This window comes from Vulpes vulpes, chromosome 7 (genome assembly GCF_048418805.1).
Source record: "Vulpes vulpes isolate BD-2025 chromosome 7, VulVul3, whole genome shotgun sequence".
NCBI lineage: Eukaryota > Metazoa > Chordata > Mammalia > Carnivora > Canidae > Vulpes > Vulpes vulpes.
Window position 1 is genome coordinate 25,565,272 of NC_132786.1, and position 21,445 is coordinate 25,586,716.

General features: G+C 43.3%; 1 pseudogene; it reads right to left on the minus strand.

Moving 5' to 3' along the window:
- Positions 1–4,064: 4,064 nt before the first annotated feature.
- LOC140599533 (ragulator complex protein LAMTOR5 pseudogene) lies at positions 4,065–4,338 on the minus strand (annotated as a pseudogene).
- Positions 4,339–21,445: the final 17,107 nt, after the last annotated feature.

Below are 21,445 nucleotides of genomic sequence, written 5' to 3' on the forward strand. Positions count from 1 at the left end.
ATTCCTTTAAATTTTAAAGTTAATGTAACTTGGCTTTTAAATATTTTAAAATTAACTCCTATAAAAACAGGTGATACTACTGCTTTTCCATTGGCATAATTGTCCTAAATGTAAAAAGTTGAAACATTTCACTGAATTCTACCTCTGAAACTAACAACACAGTATACGTTAATTAAATCAAATTTAAATTAAAACATTTTTAAAAATGGAAACATTTAAAAATAAAGAAAATTACCCTATATATCCTTTTAAAGAAATGTAAGTAAAAAGTGAACAACTTTAAAGAAAAATCCTAAGTAACTATATTAGTATAGGTTATATATAGTTAAAAGAAAAAATTCGTAATTCGTAAGTATAATACTCCAGAGTGTCCAAAGCTGGGAAAACCCAGCCCATATCAATAACAGTAGTATAAAGCATGGACATTTATCTCCAAACTAGAAGACATGTTTTCCAGACCAAATGCTATCTTTAGATTGGCTCCTCTGTGCAGTAACAGGCTGAGTCCTATCATATCAGGGTCTTGCTAAAGCAGAGCTTCCACGGTCCTAGTATAAGTTTAACTATACTGTGGAGGCCGAGAAAAATTAAGGCCATCTCACCTAAAGTTTAGCATTAGGACAAGTACAGCCATCTCAGGCCCCTGTGAATAAGAGCTGAACTTTATGGGAAAAACTGCAGGGAATCCCATATCAGAAAGACAACAGAGCCCACACCCGTGGTAGAAAGTCCCATATTAGAATGAGAACAGAGCTCAATGCCCTTGAAAGCCCCATATCAGAATGTAAACAGAACTTGAGAAATTCCTCCACCCCTTCTGAAAATCCCCTAGACCAGCCTATAAAAAACCCAGCTGTAACCCACTTCGGGGTCCAAGTCCCTGCTCCACTGTGTCGGGTATACTTGGACCCAAGCTCGAGCTTGCTAATAAACCCTCATGCGCTTGCATGGGTGTCGGCTTTTATTAAATATATATTTTTTAAGATTTTATTTATTTTTTCATGAGAGACAGACAGAGAGAGAGAGGCAGAGACACAGGCAGAGGGAAAAGCAGGCTCCATGCAGGGAGTCCGACATGGGACTTGATCCCGGGTCTCCAGGATCAGGCCCTGAGCTGAATGTGGCGCTAAACCGCTGAGCCACCCGGGCTGCCCTCATTGTTTTCCATAGTGGTTGGACCCATATACATTCCCTCCAACAGTGTTTCAAGTTTCCTTATTCCCACCTGTTGCCTCTTGTTTTCTTACTGGTAGTCATTCTGCAGGTGTGAGGTGACATCTTATTGTGGTTTTGATTTGCATTTCCCTGATAATGAGTGATGTTGAGCATCTTTTCATGTACCTGTTTGCCATTTTGCTTTCTTTAGAAAAATGTCTCTTTAGTTCTTCTGCCCATTTTTAAATTGGATTGTCTGGATTTTGTGATTGTTGGTGGTGTTATTAAATTGTAAGAGTTTTTCATGTGTTTTGGATATTAACCTTTTATCTGATATATGGTTTACAAAAACTTTCTCCCATTCTGTAGGCTGCTGTTTCTTTTTGTTAAGTACTTACGATGAGTTAGTCAAAAGGAATGAAAGCAGGAGTGGAGATCAGTTCCTTGGGGTTTTGAGAGGCAGCAGTTCAGAGTCTCCAGTTCCTTGTCAGGTACTGATCACATGGGGGAATTGATGTCCTGACCAAATCTGACACTAGTCAGTTTTAAAAACAGCCTGTGTGTGACCCAGTGGCTGGAATGTAGATGACACAGCTGGTGGCATAGGGGTCTTTCCCTCCATCATTCCCGCTTGATTATGTCATGGTCATGGCAGTCCCCTCCAAGGAGAGACACACCAAGGATTTGAAATGTCTTGCTAAGGCCTAGGGTGTGCAAACTGATCTTCACCCTCAGGCTTGTGATGTGTAAATGACAAAGACCTGATAATGGTTTCTCTTGAATGCCCATTTCCCAGCTACAGCAGGCTCTTGAACCATCAGAGTGGCTGCTGAGTTTGGAGAACTGCTCTAGAGATGGTGTAAAAGAGTCTCAGTGACCTCCAAGGGATTTTTAACAGGCTCTGTGGAGAAAGGGGCCAGTCTAATGGTTTCTCAGGGCGAGGGAGGGGGAGGTGCTCAGAATCAGGGGTTTCTTTTGAGCTCACCTGACCCACAGCTATGCAGAGCCTGGGGCAACACCACAGGCTTCCTCTTAGGGTTCTGCACCAGCCTTTGAATTTAGGCCCTGAGTGTGATTTGTTTGATCAACCAAAATGTTTCCAAAAATTTGTCCTATGTTCTAAAAACAGAGGAATGTCCACTCAGACAAACACCAAGTAACAAACTGCTGGAAGTCAAGTAAGTTTCATTTAATCCTAGAATTTCTATGGGTTTGAGATGACAAGAATGAGGTGCTTCATTCCTGTGCAATTTGAACCTAACATGGATTTAAGTCTTCAGTGCTGTACACGAACCATGGGAATCAAGTTCAGAAAACTGCCCTGCACCTCCTTCTATAATAATACTCTACTCCCTGAGTCACATTCCTCTGCTGACCATCAGACTGTGAACATTCCAGAAGAGAAGCCCTGTCTTAGTCATCTTTGCATTCCTAGCTTATGGTTTGGCACATCCTCAAAGTCAGCAAATGTTTGAGTTCATTAATTAAAGGATTACTAAATTGTCAGGTGGGGGCCATACTCCAGAGCTGAAAAAAGATGCACTTGAGATCTTTCTGAGTCTTCTTTTTTAGGAGCATATTATGTGAGGAAGGTCTACCCACATCCCATGCCCCTAGAAAACTTTGGAGCTGACCACTTCTCACTAAGCAACTCAAATTCAACCTGGTCCTGTGTTTTTTCAGGCTGTGACACTAAATGCTTAAAGATTGTGATCTAAATTGGAAAGATGCTAATTTTAGTGAAATAAATCTCCTTCTTCAGAAACTTGAGCTTTGGCTCTGGAAGGTATTTTGGCCAAATCTCTGTTTTGCTCAGGCATTGGAAATTTTGGCTTCAGTGCTCTATAATAAGGCATGAGGTGCTGAGCACAAATCTTCTACCAGACTCAGCAGAATGTCCCTGTAGCAGGGAGAACTGCTTCCTTTTAGTGATGCATCAGGGATAAAGAGTCTCATTCTGACTTTTGAGTTAGGACCTCTAAAACTTAAGTGTTCAGCATTGTCTTTGGCAGACTCTAGAACTGAGATGGGGTGTTCATAAACAAGATTGGAATGGAGAGAAACATCTTTTCACAAGTCCTACAGATGTTGATGGCCACACACAGGCTCACTAGAATCTGACTCCATGTGACAATGTGGTCACTTTTAAGAACCTCAAAGTGCATTGGACAGCATACTTGGGGTTCTTCCACAGAATCACCCCATCATTCTGACTGGACCCAGAGTACAGTGGTAGCTAACGTAGGCAAGAGGCAAAGACATTTGCAATATTCTCCCTCTACTTTCAGTTTCTTCAAACGATTATTAACATTATTATGCTCCCTTTTATTTTGTAAGCTTTATGATTTATGAAATGCTGGCATATACATTACACATTAATATTTTGAGAATATTAAACTGGTAGTATTTTTTTTGACATTATTCAACTCCATAAAGGCCATGTCCTGTAGCTGTTATTCTGTCTTAATGAAATCATGGAAAGGAGATGGGCAAGTGCCACTTTGGGGAGAAGAAGAAGAAGACAGTAAAGAGAAAAGCCTCCTTACATAAAGGGGAAGAAAGTAGAGTCTTTATGCCTGGAAAGTGGGAAGGCAGAGAAGCAAGAAGTCAGAGAGAGTTTTTTTTTTTTTTTTTTGTTAAACTTTCCTCCAACCAGATTTATTGAACATAAAAAAATTCTATGTACAAAGTAACCTTGACCTGCTGCTTCAAAACGTGATTCTTTCACACTAATATTTTGGTAAGTCAGTCCACTGAGTATCAAAAATCAGCTTACTCTAAAATTAGTAGAAAAGTGTCCACTGCACACTAAATAAATTAATTAATAGCCTAACTACTGGAACTTTAATAGTTCTGCAAGATAATTAGCTTTGTCAGGATCTATCCCTTATGACAAGTTGCTTGAGATGTCAAAAGGCCATTTTGTGCACTGCCATTGTGAAGCTGTCAGGTTTCTGGATCATAGTGTCCCATTATCTGATTCTAGACACACCACAGGAATGTCAGTGGGATCTGAGGTTAGTTTAGCTGCTTGCTAGGCTAGAAAAGATATCACTCCAGTAGGTTCATCTGATAGAGATCCACAGCATCCCAGATTAGATCCTTGGAATCTGTGCACAGGGCTCCAACAATGGGTAGATTCTTCCTTCTGTCCTTCAAGTGCTGCTCCAAGTTTGCCTCCATCCACCTGGCCCTTCTCTTTACTTTTTAAATTTGTAATAACACAAGGCCAAATAATAAAATAGACAAAACTTTAGCAGGCCACAATTCTTATTGTGAAAAGGTAGGCATTTCTGAAAAGAGCCTTTAATAATGAATATGAAGATCCTAGAAAAATAACTAATGGAAATGACTAGTAAGCAGTTAAATGAGAAATTGTTGAAAAAAAAAGTTCACTATTTTCCTTCAAATTGCACTACAAATATATGATGGTAAAATTGATAAATTTAGTTCATGATAAAAATGATTTAAGAATCAGCAGAATGGCATAAATTTAAAAAAGAAAATAGATCAAACTTTAGCAGACTACAGTTCATCACCCCTTGGCAGTGCCACGAGAGGATTAAGTGGGAGCAAAGTTGGGTTTAAATGAAGGCAGATGCTCCCTTCTCATGTCTTGAGAGGAAGATAAGCAAGGAAGTTGTAGAGTTAGAAAACAGAGAGGATATTGGGAAGATATTCTCCCCAGACCCCTTGCCCCTCCTTCAGTTCCCTTCCTACTTCATACATTTTCTAGGCTTCCAACCTGGGGTTCACATTTTATTTCTGCTCCAGATCCATGGTTATTAATGGCTACTGTTTTATAAAGAAAAGCAAAAACATTTTCAGTTTAAAAGTGTTATTTCTAGGGATCCCTGGGTGGCTCAAGGGTTAAGCATCTGCCTTGAGCCCAGGGCATGATTCTGGAGTCCTGGGGTCAAGTCCTACATTGGGCTCTCTGCACGGAGTCTGCTTCTCTCTCTCTGCCTATGTCTCTGCCTGTCTCTCTGTCTCTCTCGATGTGTATGTGTGTGTCTCATGAATAAATAAATAAAATCTTTAAAAAATGAAAGTGTTATTTCTAGACTTTCTCTCACGGAGTCAAGAGAGAGTATTTTGGCTTCTGCTTCCATGTACATCCAGGTTGAAATGCTGGAGCCCTACGGGAGGGTGTTAGACTGGATGAGGTTAAAATCAAATACATAGGGGTGTGTATTTAGGACTCTGAGAACATCCTCCATCTTAGAGGTTCCAGCCAATGTAAGTGAACTCCAACAGGAAGTGATGGGAGGGTGGGGGTGAGAGACAGGTGGTCAATATTCTCAGGCTTCCTACAGCTCCTGTGTGGTATGCTGTGGGAAGAACCAGAAATAGTCACATGTCTTTGGGGGCACAGATGGTAGTAGCTGAGCTGGAAGACAGTGAACTTGTTCAGGGGCCACCATTATACAGGAGAAAGGACTCTATTGATAGAGGGTGTAACTGAATTTTAGAGGTTGAATTGGTGAGGGAGAAACAATCATGCAAATGAAGCTCCACATGAGTAGTTGAGACAGAGTAACAGAAGAGTTCTAGAAGGGCACTGTGGGATTGACTGCCAAGTGTCCCTGAAGGGAGAGCAAAATTGGGCTAAGCCTTAAAGGTGAAGTAGGGCAGAATAATGATGAAATGAGATGAAATTGGTACAGCAGATAAGAGTAAGTTTGTGGTAAGTCTTTAATGTCAAACCAAGGAATTTAGCCTTCATCCTAAGAGTCGCATTAGAGTATGGTGTAGAATACTTGTTCACTGGATTACTAATAAGTGTGCCATCAAAGAAAAAAAAAAGAAGTTTAAGGTTGGGGACACAATGAATTACACATAGTTAAGCAAGTTACCCCGATCTCTTCAATATACTAATGTGCCTTAGGAAGAACACAACGGGAAACACAAGCTCCATCAGAGGGAAAGGACACAGATCAGGGGAGACTGCATGGGAGCATCTCAGGGCAAGGCCAGGTTGCTCACTGAAAATGGAAAGAAAGACACTGACTGGAAGGTCATTAACCCAGAATTGCGGAGGCATGGGGTCTGAGCATTTGCAGGTGAAGGAAGAAAGGGAAGAGCCAAAGCTTCAAGCTTGAGGAACCAGGAATAGGTGGAAGACTCCAGCATTGTTTATAGATAAGGCTGCTAGAGGGCCTGCTGCTTCCGGAGTACAGAGGGTCAGGTTTAGACCTTGTGGTTTGACATAGAGCAGGATATCCAGGTGGAAATGTCCAGCAGACAATGAACAATTGAAGACCGAGGCTCAGGACAGAAGGCAAAGGCAGAGATGACCTTCTATGTATGGGTCCCAAGACCTCAGGCCAGCATGGGTGCCTCTGCTGCCCTGGACCCTCTCCTGGGTCCCTCATGCAAGTCTACTCTAAACACATGTTGCCAGCTGTGCTGGATCTTTTCTGTTTTCTCTCCTGTGACCAGTCCTGTCTTACTTCCTGGGACCCAATTTTCCACAAAACCAGTGATTTTTCAAACTGTGATCTTAGGGAACACTGATGTTTTGCCCACTAGTTCTACGCATTCCATCACCAAAAATGAGCAATGCTGGTCTTTTCCTTTGAAAAAATAATGAGCAAGGAACTTGATAGTTCTCAATTTTATTTTTCTTTCATCTTCCTTTTCATAAACTTCTGACACCTGCTAACATGTGTACCAGCAAGTATTAGCAGATGGCAAAATAAATGAATAAGGAGTAAATGAATATTATCTAAATTACTCAGAATCAATGGATTATATTTGACTTGACAGCTCTCTTTTGTGGCTGTTAGTGCTCATGATTATAATTTCAGATTAAAACCTATTCTATATATGTTCATAAAGTAGTTTAAATAAATATTACATATATATTCTGTAGTGATCTATAAATAACCTAGAACTCAAATTGTTTTTTATTTTTCATTTCAATTTTTTATTCTTATTTTTTTTACATATTTTTTTCCCTAGGATATTCCTTTTTTTTTTGCAAAGGGAAAGTATTTATTTTATTCATATATAATTAAGATACAATGCTTTATTAGTTTCAGGTGTACAATATAATGATTCAACAATTCTATACATTACTTAGTGTTCATAAAGATAAGTGTACTCATAATCCCCTTCACCTGTAGATGAAGGAGACATTCCTCATTGTGGGTCCCAGGAAATCTTTATCGGTCAGAAAAGGCTGTGTAAAAAAGGCATACTGGAGTATACACTAAAGAAGTCCCCCCAAACTTTCATGATATATCGGTGGCGTTCATGGTTTGATTATCTATAGGGTCTTGATAAGTTCCACATTCACAGTGATTAAACTCATATGTATATATTAATTTTAATAGTTATGGCATGCTGGAAAATTAAAGGAAATTTTTATTGCTTAATGTGACAGCTTAATCATCAAAATACTGTTTTTCAGAAAACAATTTCTAAATAAGAGATAACAACCAGGGTTTTGAAAAACCTTTTTGCCATATTTTCTTAGTAACTGTTGGAAGTTAATGTGCAGAACCCATGATAAGTAGCTTCTTTGTAGCAGGCCATCACTGTTACCTAAAAGCAAACTGAACTGGCATAAATAATTATACTACCAAAAGCCTTTCTGTTGCACCTTGCTGATCACTGACAATTTACATATCTTAAGAAAACCTTCGTTGGCTTCTGTCATTTCTGCACTATTATGTGCCCTCTGGATAATTACCAGTTAGTATAAAGAAGCAGATGTAAAAATCCTTGAAATTTCTGTTAGAGAATTCCCAAATCTCTCTTCTTTTTTTTTCTTCTTGTCAGATAGTTCCCTTTATTATGATACAGTACCCTTCTTCATCTTTTGACTTTTTTTTAATAAATTTATTTTTTATTGGTGTTCAATTTGCCAACATATAGGATAACACCCAGTGCTCATCCCATCAAGTGCCCCCCTCAGTGCCTGTCACCCAGTCACCCCCAACCCCTGCCCACCTCCTTTTCCACCACCCCTTGTTCGTTTCCCAGAGTTAGGAGTGTCTCATGGTCTGTCTCCCTTTCTGATATTTCCCACTCATTTTTTTCCTTTCCCCTTTATTCCCCTTCACTATTTTTTATATTCCCCAAATGAATGAGACCATATACTGTTTGTCCTTCTCCGATTGACTTACTTCACTCAGCATAATACCCTCCAGTTCCATCCACGTCGAAGCAAATGGTGGGTATTTGTCATTTCTGATGGCTGAGTAATATTCCATTGTATACATAGACCACATCTTCTTTATCCATTCATCTTTCGATGGACACCGAGGCTCCTTCCACAGTTTGGCTATTGTGGACATTGCTGCTAGAAACATCGGGGTGCAGGTGTCCTGGCATTTCACTGCATCTGTATCTTTGTGGTAAATCCCCAGCAGTGCAATTGCTGGGTCATAGGGCAGTTCTATTTTTAACTCTTTGAGGAACCTCCACACAGTTTTCCAGAGTGGCTGCACCAGTTCACATTCCCACCAACAGTGCAAGAGGGTTCCCCCTTCTCTGCATCCTCTCCAACATTTGTTGTTTCCTGTCTTTTTAATTTTCACCATTCTCACTGGTGTGAGGTGGTATCTCATTGTGGTTTTGATTTGTATTTCCCTGATGGCAAGTGATGCGGAGCATTTTTTCATGTGTTTGTTGGCCATGTCTATGTCTTCTTCTGTGAGATTTCTGTAGAACTCAAATTGTTTCAGCATGTGCAAATGTTTAAGAAACTCTCCCAGAGGGACGCCTGGGTGGCTCAGGGGTTGGCATCTGCCTTCAGCTCAAGGCGTGATCCTGGGATCTAGCATGGAGTCCCACATTGGGCTCCTTGCATGGGGCCTCTTTCTCCCTCTGCCTGTGTCTTTGTCTCTGTGTGTCTCTCATGAATAAATGAATAAGATCTTTAAAAAAAAAAAAAAGAAAAAGAAAGAAACTCTCCCAGAACCATAAAATTGAAATTTAAGTTGAAAGGATTTCACTCATTTAGTAAATTTATTGGGTATCTACCATACCCTAGTGTTGTAGAGAAACTTAGTTCTAGACCTTAATTCACACTCTCCCTTCCATGGTTGCCCAGGGAAATGGCTGCCCAATGTGAATACTTTGAGAATATTATACAATTCTCATCTGCCCTTAGCCTGGCTTTGTGAACTACCTCTTGGAAAGAAACATTGCAGGGAATGATCTTTACTATTCTCAGCCTTTCCCCCATGAAAATTTCCATGCATGATGCTCCATATTCTTTTCCCATCCAATGCCTGGACCTTGACACTTTGGGCATCATTGAAAGCCAACAGCTGAAGGTGGCAGAGGGCCCATCAGACTGGTTATTAAACTGATCAACTGCATGTAAAACTGTCCCCTTTTCCTTTTTTTTTTTTTTTGTATATTTTTTTAAATTGGAGTTCGATTTGCCAACATATAGTATAACACCCAGTGCTCATTCCTTCTTGTGCCCCCCTCAGTGCCCATCATCCAGTCACCCCAGCCCCCCGCCCACCTCCCCTTGCACCACACCTTGTTCCTTTCCCAAAATTAGGAGACTCTCATTTGCTGTCACCCTCTCTGATATTTCCCACTCATTTTCTCTCCTTTCTCTTATAATCCCTTTGACTATTTCTTATATTCCCTGTATGAATGAAACTATATAATATTTGTCTTTCTCCAATTGACTTACTTCACTCAGCATAATACCTTCCAGTTCTATTCATGTTGAAGCAAATGGTGGGCATTTGTCATTTTTAATAGCTGAGTAATATTCCATTGTATATATAGACCACATCTTTATCCATTCATCTGTCGATGGACACCGAGGCTCCTTCACAGCTTGCCTATTGTGGACATTGCTGCTAGAAACATCGGGGTGCAGGTGACCTGGCATTTCATTGCATCTGTATCTTTGGGGTAAATCCCCAGCAGTGCAATTGCTGGGTCATAGGGCAGGTCTATTTTTAACTCTTTGAGGAACCTCCACACAGTTTTCCAGAGTGGCTGCACCAGTTCACATTCCCACCAACAGTGCAAGAGGGTTCCCATTTCTCCATATCCTCTCCAACATTTGTTGTTTCCTGTCTTTTTAATTTTCACCATTCTCACTGGTGTGAGGTGGTATCTCCTTGCATTTTTTTTTTAATTTACTCATGAGAGACACACACAGAGAGAGAGACAGAGACGGAGACACAGGCAGAGGGAGAAGCAGGCTCCATGCAGGGAGCCCAACGTGGGACTTGATCCCGGGTCTCCAGGATCACACCCTGGATCAGAGGCTGCACTAAACTGCTGAGCCACCCAGGTTGCCTTCCTTGTGGTTTTGATTTGTATTTCCCTGATGGCAAGTGAAGCGGAGTATTTTCTCATGTGCTTCTTGGCCATGTGTATGTCTTCTTTGGTGAAATTTCTGTTCATGTCTTTTGCCCATTTCATGATTGGATTATTTGTTTCTTTGCTGTTGTGTTTAATAAGTGCTTTATAGATCTTGGATACTAGCCCTTTATCTGATATATCATTTGCAAGTATCTTCTCCCATTCTGTAGGTTGTCTTTTAGTTCTGTTGACTGTTTCTTTTGCTGTGCAGAAGCCTTTTATCTTGATGAAGTCCCAATAGTTCATTTTTGCTTCTGTTTCCCTTGCCTTCATGGATGTATCTTGCAAGAAGTTGCTGTGGCCAAGTTCAAAAAGGGTGTTGCCTGTGTTCTCCTCTAGGATTTTGATGGATTCTTGTCTCACATTTAGATATTTCATCCATTTTGAGTTTACCTTTGTGTATGGTGTAAGAGAATGGTCTAGTTTCATTCTTGTGCACGTGGCTGTCCAATTTTCCCAGCACCATTTATTGAAGAGACTGTCCTTTTTCCAGTGGATAGTCTTTCCTGCTTTGTCGACCATTAGTTGACCATAGAGTTGAGGGCCCATTTCTGGGTTCTCCGTTCTGTTCCATTGTTCTATGTTTCTGTTTTTGTGCCAGTACCACACTGTCTTGATGATCACAGCTTTTAGTACAACTTGAAATCCAGCATTGTGATGCCCCCTCTGATTTTCTTTGTCAATCTTCCCATGGCTATTCAGGGTCTTTTCTGATTGCACACAAATCTTTTTTTTTATTATTTTTATAAATTTATTTTTTATTGGTGTTCAATTTGCCAACATACAGAATAACACCCAGTGCTCATCCCGTCAAGTGTCCATCACCCAGTCACCACCAACCCCCGCCCACCTCCCCTTCCACCACCCCTAGTTCGTTTCCCAGAGTTAGGAGTCTCTCATGTTCTGTTTCCCTTTCTGATATTTCCCACTCATTTTTTCTCCTTTTCCCTTTATTCCCTTTCACTATTTTTTATATTCCCCAAATGAATGAGACCATATAACGTTTGTCCTTCTCCGATTGACTTATTTCATTCAGCATAACACCCTCCAGTTCCATCCACGTCGAAGCAAATGGTGGGTATTTGTCATTTCTAATGGCTGAGTAATATTCCATGGTATACATAAACCACATCTTCTTTATCCATTCATCTTTTGATGGACACTGAGGCTCCTTCCACAGTTTGGCTATTGTGGACATTGCTGCTATAAACATTGGGTGCAGGTGTTCCAGCATTTCATTGATTGCACACAAATCTTAAGATTATCTGTTTCATCTCTCTGAAGAAAGTCCATGGTATTTTGGTAGGGATTGTATTGAACATGTAAATTGTCCTGGGTAGCACTGACATTTTCACAATATTAAATCTTCCAATCCATGAGCATGGAATATTTTTCCATCTCTTTGTGTCTTCCTCAATTTCTTTCAGAAGTGTTCTGTAGTTTTTAGGGTATAGATCCTTTACCTCTTCCGTTTGGTTTATTCCTAGGTATCTTATGCTTTTGGGTGCAATTGTAAATGGGATTCACTTCTTAATTTCACTTTCTTCAGTCTCATTGTTAGTGTATAGAAATGCCACTGATTTCTGGGAATTGATTTTGTAACCTGCCAGATTGCCGAATTGCTGTATGAATTCTAGCAATCACCCCCTTTCCTGTTAGCCAGGAACACACTCAGGTACCTGTTAACTGGGTAAAAAAGAAATTTTTGATTGTGTTAAGTTACTAGCATTCTGTGGTTTATTGTAATAGTATTCAAACAATATCATGGGTGATACTCAGAGGCCTCATTATAGGTGAAAGAAGCCAGACCCAAAAGGCTACATACTCTATAATTCCATTTATATGACATCTATGTGAGGCAAATAACCAGGTACAGAAACTCATCAGTGTTTACCAGAGGTTGGGGATAGAAGGAGATCTTGACTACAAAGAAGCAGGAAGGAATTTTGGAGGTTGATGGAAATGCTCTATATCTGTTATTAACAGTGGTTTCCTGGCATCATGCATTTGTCAAAACTCATACAAATGTTCACTTAAATGGGTGAATTTTACATATCATAACAAAATTTTTTTAATGTTCTGCAAAAATAAAAACTGTGCTTTTTAAAAAGATAATTGGGGAAATGTGTGCCATGTGAATACTAATCAAAAGAAATCTGAATCTATTCCAGGCATATCACTTATTGTGCTCACAGATACTGCAAATTTTTTTACAGATTGGATGTTTGTGGCAACCCTGCATTGGGCAAGTCTGCTGGCATTATTTTTCCGACACTCTTTGCTCATTTCATGTCTCTGCATCACATTTTGGTACTTCTTGCAATATTTCAAACTTTTTCATTTTTTCCCCCAAATATGTTCTTCCATCTTTATTTTTGTAAAAAAGCAAAAAAACCCTAAAAATCCCCAAGAGAACAAAATCACCAACAAGCACAGGACAACTTACCAGGCAAGGTCTTGATTCCCTCTCTTTTTCACATATGAGTGCCTAATCAACAGTGTCAGGGAAGCAGTTGGCATTGCTATCCAAAGGGAATATTATAATCAAGGGCTTGGATGAGGGAGGGAAACCTGGACAGATTTTTTTTGTCACTGAGAAGTTGGTTAAAATCCATTGCTTTAAATAATTGATATATTTAAAATGTAGGAAAGGAAGATTATGCTGTCCTCTTTCCACAAACATCTCCCTAGAAGCATCCTGTTGGCCTGGGGGAGAGTTGAATCAGAATTGTGTTTTAAGGAATCCCACGGGACCCAAGAGCCTTCTCTGCAGTTCTGGAGGTGACAAAGATACACACAGGTGGTTTGTTAGGCTGATTCTACAGTGGGTCGAGGGCTGCTGGTCTGGAGTCCTTGTTAGTGTATTTAGTGTTGATGAGAAGTCTGAGCCCCACGTTGGACACTGTAGTCTTCTAAAGATAAAGCCGAGACACTGAGAGTTCTGTATGCCCCCTCACCTTCCACTAAATACGAGGATGTGCAGGTGGTCTTGGCAGTTGGCCTCTTTCCAACCCATGTGCGTGCAGACTTGTGCCAAGCCAGAGGATGGATCCCGATTCCTTAGGACTACCGGGTGAACCTAAGTCTGATGATCTGAGCAAAGCAGAGCAAGCCTTCCAGGCTGACTCCACAAAGGTCTCAGGCTATGGACTTGCTGGCTGCCCCACACTGGGACCTGGCTACAATCTTCAGCCCCAAGGTGGGCCATGGCATAGGTGGTTTACGTGAAGCTGAAGAAAGCACTCACTCCATAAGCAATCATCACAAAAAAAGTGACAGCTGTACACTGGTTATTCAGTGGGATGCCCTTTAGGAACATCAGCTCAAGGGCAGCAGAGCAGGTGATGAAGATGATTGTCACCAGCCAGAAGAAGACAGAAATGAGCATGACCCAGGCAAAGGCCAGGTACTGGTGGTACTGTTGGGTGATTTGAGCGCACACCAGCAGCCCCAGCAACAACTGAGGCAGTGCAAGTCCACAGAGGCTGGGAGCACAGGAAGCCCAGGTCCAGGTGTAGTGGGGAGATGAAGGCGCCTGTGCCCTACCAGGGGCTGCTGCTTTGTGTGCTCACTTTCATTGGGAACTTAGCCTTGGGGGTCCACTCACCCCCTGGCTCCAGCTGCTACAACTATCCCTCCCCTGGCGGATGCCAGCTGCTATGCAGCTCATCCCCCGGGCGAGGGGTCTCTGGCTCCTGCTTAGGCTCCTGGCACTGGGATCAGCCAAGTTTTTCCTTATTCTTAATTTGTTATCGTGATCTGTGATCAGTGGTTATGACTTGTTGAAAGCTCAGATGATGGTTAATAATTTGTAGCAACAAAGTGTTTTTTAATGAAAGTATGCACATTGTTTTTTTTTTCTTTTTTAAAGATTTTATTTATTTATGAGAGACACAGAGAGAGAGGCAGAGACACAGGCAGAGGGAGAAGCAGGCTCCATGCAGGGAAGCATGACGCAGGACTTGATCCGGGGAATCCAGGATCATGCCCTGGGCCGAAGGCAGGCGCTAAACCACTGAGCCACCCAAGTGTCCCTGCACATTGTTTTTTAGACATGATATTGCTCACTTGATAGACTATAGTACAGTGTAAACCTAACTTTTATATTCACTAGGAACCAAAAAATTCATTTGACTTACTTTATTGGAAAGGTCTAGAATGGAACTGACAAAATCTCCAAGCTATGCCTATATATTAATATCAGAGTTAACTTCATAAAAAAGGAAATGCTATCAGGTATAAAGTGAGATATTTCATAATGACAAGTGGATCGATTCATCAGAAATATATATCCATCCTAAGTACATATTTATCTAATAATAAAGCTTCAGAGTATAGATAGCAAAATCTACAAGAACATAACTTATATACATATACTTAGATGTAAGATTCTCCATAAATTTGAAAGTAGTTCGGTTTGTTGAAGAGCAGTTAATAAGATTTTATCCTCTATCCCAGTCACCAATGTCCTGATTGGAGGTGATCGGAATAATTGTCAAGTTAATTTGTAATGAGCATTTTCAGCCGACAGTGTTGATTTGGACAAACTTGCATTCGGGCCAGCACACTCAGTAGGCATTAAAAGCTCAGACTTGGGCAGCCCGGGTGGCTCAGCGGCTTAGCGCCGCCTTCGGCCGGGGGCATGATCCTGGAGTGCCGGGATCGAGTCCCACGTCGGGCTCCCTGCGTGGGGCCTGCTTCTCCCTTGCCTGTGTCTCTGCTTCTCTCTCTCCTCTCTGTATTCTCATGAATAAATAAATAAAATCTTAAAAAAAAAAAAGGCTCAGACTCTGTCACCCGAGTCCCCTTGCTGTTCATCTGTAATGCCATTCACACTACTACTCCAGTGGCCAGTAATCAGTGTAGTTAGTGCCTGTTAAGTGCAGAATTTTTGTCACTGTCTCTGTGAGCACCGCCTCTGTTTCCTCTCTTCCTCACACAGCGGGTAGCTAGAAAAAATATTGTAGCATCTAAAAAGCAGACATTGAAATTTTGCTCTAAAACGGCAAATCAAATCTGTCTCTGGTGGTTCTCAATCATGTAAAATAAAAAAGAAACTTGTATCACTGATACATATTGTCATTTCTTTTCGGTTGCCTTTTTAAAAAACTGATGAATTAGAACTTCTTTTTCTTCCAAAGAAACTCATCAGCTCTGCTCATTGTTATTCCCGAAAGGCTTACTTCTCAGGTGTAAAGTTCTTTGGATTTTTTTTTTTTAACCTTTTATCATCACTTCGTTTTCCTAACATTGTCGCCACTGCAATAGATTTTTATGAACCAAGAGCATGATTTTCAAAAGCCGAGCCAACCGGTTACACAGTAAGGATCCCAGGGAGAAGAGCGTGGCGGGAAACACTTTGCTGTTGTGCTGAGAGCCCGTGTGTGACTCGAGGTGCTGCGGCCACAGCCGTGTCCCTGGGTTTCGCCATCCGGGCGGGGCCAGCTGCCCGCGTCCCACTCTGCGGCCCGCTCCCGGATCGCCCAGTCACCCAGGGCGTGCACCGGGCCAGGCGGGGGTGGGCAGGCCCTGCCCGGCGCCCTGGGAGCCACACGCCAGCTCCGGCCGGTTAGGGCTGCAGCATCGGCAGCTCCCTGGGTGATTTCCCAAAGTGGAAGGTGCTGAAATAACAGAAGCCACCTCCTCTGAGCCTTTCCTGGCTCTTTGCCGAGTTCCTACATCAGACGCCTCGCACAGATTCGTCCTCCACATCCCGTTCTTGTTGATGTTATTTTTTTTAATTTTTTTTAAATTTTTATTTATTTATGATAGTCACACAGAGAGAGAGAGAGAGAGGCAGAGACACAGGCAGAGGGAGAAGCAGGCTCCATGCACTGGGAGCCCGACGTGGGATTCGATCCCGGGTCTCCAGGATGGCGCCCTGGGCCAAAGGCAGGCGCCAAACCAATGCACCACCCAGGGATCCCTGTTGATGTTATTTTTGAGTGATTTAATCAGTCGTCCTCAGGGTAGTCCTGGAGAGTAGGACTTCAGCGTGCAAGAAATGTTTGCTGTGACCAAAGCTTAGCAAAGGAAAATGACTGGGCTTTGCGAGTGTAGCGACTGGTAGGGAAAGGAGCGGACATTCTGGGTTCAAACTGGGAAGGGCCATAAGTGCCCCTATGAGGTTCCTGGAGAATCTCGTGTCCTCCTCAGCAGCCCAGTGGCTGAGAGGCAGGTGGCCATGGATCAGAAGAGGAGACATAGGGTTCTTGGGGCGGTGGTATTTCTTGGTGGCATGTTGTTGGTCTGACACTGAGCAGCTGGACCTGCAGCTGCATGAGGGTCCGGGAGGGAGGGACCGGAACTGCCAGGCCATTTACAGGTCTTTTTAAAAATTATGCTGTCTCTTTTAATGTTTGTTCCATATGTGGCATAAAGACTTGTATCATCTGATAGCATATCATAGACAACTTCCATCGTTTGATAACAGCCCTCTGAGAGAGGGAAATCAGACCTTGTTCTTACTTTAGAGAAAATGAAATGAACTTCAGTAAGCTATGATTTATTAGATTTCTGTGGCCAGCAGTTCCATGTGGGTCAAGGCTCCTTCTCTTTGCACACCTCCCAGAGCCCCTACTCCAACAGTTGGGCAGGACTTGTAACAGTTCTGGCCTTTGGGCACCAGCATATGTTCAGAATCATTCTATAAGAGTTCCCAGAGAATGTGGTGTTGTTTCCCTTTTAAATTTTTTTTTTTTTTTAATTTTTTATTTATTTATGATAGTCACAGAGAGAGAGAGAGAGGCAGAGACACAGGCGGAGGGAGAAGCAGGCTCCATTCACCGGGAGCCCGATGTGGGACTCGATCCCGGGTCTCCAGGATCGCGCCCTGGGCCAAAGGCAGGCGCCAAACCGCTGCGCCACCCAGGGATCCCTATTTGTACACAGTTGGTCCCACTGGTAAAGTTCTGTCTCTTTGGTGACATTTGGGAAAAGCTTGGGGTGGTGGTGGAGATGCATGGCACACATCGAGGAGGTTGTAGGGTAATTCCCCAAAGGGCTCCAATCTCTCCCTCAGTCTAGGGGCTCAGAGACACACAGTGGCTTAGGGCTCATGACAGGGGAAGAGATTGTGGCTCCTTGCCCTAGTGACTATTGTATCTAGACATTTATTTTTTTCTGGTACACTGCCCAACACTTTCAATCCGGACAGACCTGATCAACTATCTGACAGCACACAGCCCTGAGCGCCACATCCTCTGGTTACCATTCTGTCCTGTGGCTTACTGTGTGACTGGATTCACCTTGTCTCTGCTGGTCGAGGCATCAGCCCCTGCCACTCTTCACCTCCTCCCATCCTCTCCTGCACCGAAGGAGACAGCTCCCACAGAGCTCATCAAGGACACTGGCGACTCCTGTAGCAATGCTTCCTCAAGTGTGCTGATGAAGGCAGTGCCTTGGTTGCTGTGTCCCTCAGCAAGCACGGTCGGGGATGGCCGAGCAGACTGCACCCATCCCTGATCCTGTGCAGCATTCCTGATGCTTTGCTTCCTGACCTCTTCCTGACTTCTGTGACAGTATACCAAGGAGATCCCAGCATTTGGACTTTAGAGACCCAGTGTAGGGTCCAGAATATCAATACTATGTACCAGTGGTCAGGGCATTCCTTTATAATCCCAGATCTCAACTGAGCATATTCATATCAATGGAGTCAGTCCAGTCAGTCTCTTTCCTTTTCGCTTTGGGCTACCACTCTCACAACTGATTCTCACTCATGCTGCTCAGGGTGTTTCCAGCACAGATGGGCGAGGGCCTGTAAGCTGTCAGCAAATGGTTTGTCCTCCAGGAAAGGCCTTGGAACTTTCTGGTCAGCTCTTTTCAATCTATACTTTTTAAAAACAATTTCTGAGAGAGGCAGAGAGAAAATGACAAGTGAGTGTGAGTGGTGTCAGGGGGCGAGTCTGGAAAGGCAGAAGAGGTGTGAAAATTCCTAGTAGTCTCCACCCACAGCATGGAGCCCGATGCTGGGCTTGATCTCATGACCCTGAGTTCATGCCCTAAGCTGAAATCAAGACTTGGGTGCTCAAATGATTGAGCCACCCAGGTGCCTCTATTATGAAGTCCTAGCGATACAGAACAACAAAGTCAAGCAGCTCTCCCACTCTGTAGAAAACTCTTCTCCCTGAGGAAAGCGTAATTCTCTAGGGACCAAGAGAAGTCACACCTGGAGCTAACCGTGGGCTGCAAAACAAGCAGGACAGATCATTTCGGGGTGGTGGGTACTTGTGCACTACCTTACCTACAGTGATTGTTTTACTGATGTGTACTTATATCAAGACTCAGGAAACTGCACTTTGGTCTAGGGAAGTTTTGGTTACATAATTACACTTCAAAGCCTATAAGAATATCTAAAGACTCACACACCCAGCTGCTAAGGACTCTGTAATTATAGATATGAAACGCTTTCTAAATAACCAGCTCATCTCAAATAGTACTACAGTGTCATCATGAGGATTCCCGGTAGGTCCGAGGAATTGGATGCTGTAGAATGAATTAACTAAGGTACCCGGGGTAATAGGGAGCTAGAAGTTAATATATTGAAGTGATATTTACTCTCCAGGTTCCTTCGTGATATTCTCTCTCTCTTTTTTAAAAATTATTATAAGTTTCTGTTTTCTTACAAATTTGGTCCACGTCCCAGCCCTTACCTTGGCAACCACGTATATGTTTTCTGTATCTATGAGTTGAGGTCTTTGTGTTTTTGTTGTCTTGTATTTTCTTTCCCGGGGGGTTTTGTATGTTTTAGATTCCACATATATGTGTACTCATGTGGTACTTGTCTTTTCCCTTTCTGATTCATCTCCCTTAGCATGCCCCGTTGGCTATCATGAAACCTGTGGTGATGAAAACATGCGTGTGTGCATCATTAGGAGTTACCAATTTCAGGCCTGTAGGACCCAACCGCACACAACGGGCAATTATTCCTTGGTAGAAGGTAAATGTCCTTTTTTCTTTCTATTGGAATCCTCATTTTATTAAGTAAATATCATCCGTCTGAAACCTTAAACCTTACTTTATTACCTGACACGTTACATCAAGGGAACCCTATCCTGGATAATAAAAATATTTCATTTGGGGGCTTCACATGATCTTTGTTCACTCAGGAATATGGCTTTGAAATAAAAATGATATGTTTCTTAACTATTGGGAAATTGATGAGTTGCTCTCGTGTCTCCGACAGAGACAAGAGGCCACACCGAGAACACCAGGCACACACACATCCAACGAGTAGGAAAAGCCACAGAGACAGAGAGGCAGGGGCTGCAGGGACAGCAGGGAGGGCATGAGCAGGATGGCCAGTAGTCAGCTGTCTCTGTGGTGGAAATGTGGCCCAGGTACCTTCTGGTTTCACCTGTGCGACACTGGGAATGGACCTAAAGTACCACGATGTATAATTTAAAAGCATCAGAGTAAATTTCTGTATGAAGTTAATTTATCCTTTATTACAAACAAAATTCATGAAGCCATTATAGAGGTTTATGAAAACCACAAAAATTAGAAACAGCACAATGAGAGGGGGAGGGGAAGTCTTCCGTTGGCTGCAACCATTATGAGCTGCTGCTTGGGGGCCGAGGCTGGCTACTCCACTAAGGCAGGTGGCTGTACCGGCCCATTGACGAACTCAAAAGTGGTCACTGGGGCCTGATCCACCTTTTGGAGGGACTAAGGGTGCAGGTGGCTTCTCCAGGTCAGGATAGTATATCAGATTTGTGGCCACCACCTGCAGTGGCTTTGACTCAGCAGTGGCATCTTGGATCGTGCCAAGCACTCAGATAAAGTAGCCATGACCTGCTCGATCACCACTGGCCCTAAAGCTTCAGGAGGCCCTGCAGTAGGAGCTGGGGTGGGCTCTTGACATGGTTCAGGATGTTGCTCAGTGGCCGAAGCTGGTTTCTCCACTGAGTCTGTTGGCTGCTCCAGTACTTCTTGGACCTTGATTGCTGGCCCGAAGGCCTCCTCCTCCTACGGGGCATCGAAGGATGCAGATGGCTCCTCCAGGTCGGGACAGTGAATCAGCAGTGTCACCACCACATGTATTTGCTTCGACTCAGCAGCTGGCATCTCGACTTGGCCGACACACTCAGCTCCAGGAGCCGTGTCCAGCTCAAACACCTCAGTCCCAGAAGTTTCAGCCTGCCCCATAGTAGTAGCTGGGGTGGACTCTTGAGGTGGTTCAGGATATTGCTCAGGGACCAAATCTGGTTGCTCCACTGAGGCAGGTGACTGCTTTGGCATGTCTGGGACCTCAATAGCAGGCACCAGGGTGAGCTTTTCTTCCTGGGTGGCAAAGGGTCCAGGTGGCTCCTCCAGGTCATGACAGTGAATCACCACAGCAGTGTGACTGCCGTGTAAATTGGCTTCGACCCAGGAGCTGGCATCGTGGCTCAGGCCAAGTACTTAGCACCAACTGCTGTGCCTGGCTCAAACAGCTCAGGCCCAAGGCTTCAGCTGGCCCTGAGGTTGGAGCTTGGGTGGGCTCTTGAGGTGGTTCAGGATGTTTCTCAGTGGCTGATGCTGGTTGCTCCACTGAGGCTGGTGACTGCTCCAGTACCTCTTGGACCTTGATTGCTGGCCCTAAGGCCTGCTCCTCCTCCGGGGCATCCAAGGGTGCAGATGGCTCCTCGAGGTCGGGACAGTGAATCAGAAGTGTGACCACCACGTGCATTGGCTTGCACTCAGCAGCTGGCCTCTCGGCTTGGGCCAAGCACTCAGCACCAACTTCTGTGCCTGGCTCGAACAGCTCAGGCCCATAAGCTTCAGTTGGCCTTGAGGTCGGAGCTCGGGCAAGCTCTTGAGGTGGTTCAGGATGTTGCTCAATGGCCAACACTGGTTGCTCTACTGAGTCTGTTGGCTGCTCCAGTACTTCATGGACCTCGATTTCTGGCCTTAAGGCCTCCTCCTCCTGGGGGAAGCCAAGGGTGCAGGTGGCTCCTCCACG